The sequence below is a fragment of the Opisthorchis viverrini genome (genome assembly GCF_000715545.1).
Source record: "Opisthorchis viverrini unplaced genomic scaffold opera_v5_370, whole genome shotgun sequence".
Lineage (NCBI taxonomy): Eukaryota > Metazoa > Platyhelminthes > Trematoda > Opisthorchiida > Opisthorchiidae > Opisthorchis > Opisthorchis viverrini.
This window is the reverse complement of record NW_008752031.1, coordinates 362369-366510: the sequence shown is the minus strand read 5'-3', so window position 1 is coordinate 366510 and position 4142 is coordinate 362369.

Below are 4142 nucleotides of genomic sequence, written 5' to 3'. Positions count from 1 at the left end.
TTGTGTTCAGCAGGTGATAATGGCTAGTGGAAAATACCATGTTCGGCCGGAGGGTATAACAAGAAATCCACAAATAATTTCAATCGGTGAAACGCTTGATTTTTGAGTGATAGGCTTTTCAAAACAGCCAGGTTATCACTGACCATGCTACATGTAATCATCAGACTCTCCATCAGTTTGACAAGAGATTCGCTCGCTCCGGTGTATTAATGCATATTGATCTATTAATGTACCTACCTATCTATTTTTCAGTCTATTAATCTGTCTATCTATTTATCACTATTTGTCTCTCTATCTGTTTCTCTATCTATCTATCTATCTCTCTATCTATCTATCTATCTCTCTATCTATCTATCTATCTCTCTATCTATCTATCTATCTCTCTATCTATCTATCTATCTCTCTATCTATCTATCTATCTCTCTATCTATCTATCTATCTCTCTATCTATCTATCTATCTCTCTATCTATCTATCTATCTCTCTATCTATCTATCTATCTCTCTATCTATCTATCTATCTCTCTATCTATCTATCTATCTCTCTATCTATCTATCTATCTCTCTATCTATCTATCTATCTCTCTATCTATCTATCTATCTCTCTATCTATCTATCTATCTCTCTATCTATCTATCTATCTCTCTATCTATCTATCTATCTCTCTATCTATCTATCTATCTCTCTATCTATCTATCTATCTCTCTATCTATCTATCTATCTCTCTATCTATCTATCTATCTCTCTATCTATCTATCTATCTCTCTATCTATCTATCTATCTCTCTATCTATCTATCTATCTCTCTATCTATCTATCTATCTATCTATCTATCCAACTATCTGTATATCCATTTATCTACCTGTCTATCTCTCCATCCATCCATCCATCTATCTATCGATCTTTCTATCAATGTTTGTATTTATTTATCAATCTATTGAGTTATACGTAGCACACCACAGGGAATGGCTTCTCGGATGAACGTTGTTGGCCGAAGTGATTCTTGTTTCCGTCAAAAGAATCCATTTAATTGAGGTTATTGAGTCTGTTCTAAATTAGCACTCTCTGGCGATTTTAAATGAGATTGTAGGCGTTTCTGCCTCTGAAGTGGTAATTTATTGGTGTGTCATTGGAATATGCAGTGGTCACTTGGTTCTTTGAACAGATATCGAACATGGCGCTGAGCACATACTGGTATTGTGTCGTCATTCCGGTGAATAGGTAGATCATAATGACCTTTGAATTTCCTATCGCCTGAAATAAACAATAAACAGACACCCATCAGGTCCGTGACGACGTTCAAAACTCCATTGACTAAATTTCTGCTAATCGGTCCGATGCGCAGTATCCGACATGTCGATGTGTGTTTCGAATTTGCAATTGGTTGTGCATATGTCTGAATCACGTAGCGCAGCTGGCTAGTTCCTTAACGGTGTCGTCACACAATATAGTTTCAACTTGAATCGCATTACGATGATTCCCATACGTGCTTCTATCGATCGTCTGTACCCATGTTATTTTGCACTTCCAATTATTGCGGCGTAGCCGAACGTTTTGTTTGAGTGGATATTCAGCCACTCAATGAAGCCTATCTATGTTGAACAACCGAGAAGCACTGAGTAGGTGTATCCTCTTTATCGAGATCCAGTAGAAGTGCGCATTTCACTCCAGTAGAAAGTTGATAAACTTTCTGCCACAAGGGACTGAGCTGCATGTGATTGTTTTTCATTCGCATTACGTTCCCATACGTGCTTCTATCGATCGTCTGTACCCATGTTATTTTGCACTTCAAATTATTGCTGCGTAGCAGAACGTTTTGTTTGAGTGGATATTCAGCCACTCAATGAAGCCTATCTATGTTGAACAACCGAGAAGCACTGAATAGGTGTATCCTCTTTATCGAGATCCAGTAGAAGTGCGCATTTCACTCCAGTAGAAAGTTGATAAACTTTCTGCCACAAGGGACTGAGCTGCATGTGATTGTTTTTCATGTAGACAGCGCAAAGCGTAAAATAACATCACCTGACCACGTATTGACCAGCTCCTTGAGTTTTAAATGTTCAGGTGTGAGTTTCCGTCGTCGTGTCAATACTTGTGGTTGATTCATACAGATTTGACTTTCGTTTGTACCATAGCACCGGAACGTATGTATCATAAAGTACCAACGCCATTGATTCCTTTACCGGAAAATGACACCAGCGAGGCTTGGATATCTATATGCCTGGACTGGCTACCTTGCTGAACGTCGTCTATGGAATCTGGAATCAGCTATTTTCGAAATTGACCGCCACGTTTGGAAGATAACGAAAAGCATCTGTCATCTCATTTTCATAAAAGTTTGTTTTTTCACAAGTAACCCAAATTGATTTTCTACGTGACAGCGTATGACTCACCATCTCACCGTACTTCATCACGTGACTGTGCCATGTCCTTTTTCTCACCTCCTCGTACTGTTGATCCTGTGTACGCATTTTCAAGTCATAATAATGACAACGCGAGGCTAGGTGAAGTACGCGGATTTGCTTACGCAATTTGAAGATTGTTTCAATGTATGCAAAACCGGGAAACTATCACTAGAATTAGCACAACCGAGGTATGGGACGACACATATCGCTGATAAATTTAGTAAGCACTCCGATGTTGCAGAACGACACACCTTAGGGATTTGATACTCTATGGTAATGATCACCCCCCTCATCATCATCATCATCATCATCGAGTGCAATTATTTGGGACAATACGGATGCTCCGCTGCCGTACATGCATTGCAAATTATTTGTAGTAGAAAAAGGAAGGGTAATTGAACATGAGTGGAAACAGCATGAAACAGCATGGACGCCGATGCCAACGCTTTGTTGCCATATCATTCGGTGTCTCTAGCCAACCACTGGGAGGGTCAAGTTTACCCAACTGCGAACGGCGAAAAACACCAACAGTATTCAAAATTTTCATAGAATCCTAAACTCACTTTTGTCATGTCGAGCTATGCTCATCTCTATTTTTATGACAATCCAGACTGGGCAAGGAAGACAACACCCTTCTCGGCAGTTAGTAACTAAACATGCGTACTGCATGGCACAGTCAACTTGTAATGGAATGCTGGGTGCATATTTCGAATAAAGTATCGTCTGCCAGGGTAGCAGTTAATTTTCTTTCAATTGTGATCACTCAAGACATGTGAGAAAAATGAAAACTCGATTGACGATGACCTAAAACCCGAGTGAATGTCTATCCGATCAACTTCGTTTCGACAATTTTATTGAGACGATGGCGTTCAGGACATCTATTTTTACCATCATCACCAACAGGATCACCCACGTCATCATTATCGACATCCGTATTCAACACTGACGTTTCCCTGCGCGCATTCGAAATTCATTTAGAGCCCTATTCCAAGAAAAGAATTAAAATGGATGGGGAAAAACTTGGTGCTGGAAAACCACAATAATTCCGATGCTCCTGCAGCCCTAGATACCCACTCAGGCGATCTGAATCGAAAATGACAACAAAAACTCTACTAACAATTTTTAAAACAATACCCAAACACAGTGGCACTCAGGCAGTCTCCCTCTAAGGGGGCGAGGCACACCGTCGGCACCCAGACTTTTGATAGACTCTTTCATACCCCTATGCATACCTGTTTCTACCTCTGCAAATTCAGAGGTAGTGAGAAAGCTCTGATATAAAACTAATGCTTGCCTTATTTTGGGGTCATCTTGCGGTCGTGATTGCTGAAATATTGTTCATGCTTCAAACCCAAATTGATGATGGCGCTGTTGGTGATGTTTGTCGAAGTGGTGAGTAGTCATTTGAGGGCTGTCATGTCTAAACAAGACTTATAACCAGTCTCACAAAGGGCGCCGTGCCGTTGAAGGAAATTATTGCTGATTAGGTTGCAGGCCAACGGAGAAACCTTGCCCAGCCCGATGCAAGTTAAACTAAACGGGAGCTGACCCATCCAATTTTGTGACACCATATGTTCGATCTGTATTCGGAGGTTGAATTTTGGGATGAGTGGACAAGTTCACATTGGCGGAGCCGTTAATGACTGTGTCGCCGTGTAAGTGACAACCTGCGAAATTTTCCGTACCAGAATGATAGGTGGATAGGCGTAAGCATCCACGTGCAAGAGTGGCGGGAGAAGA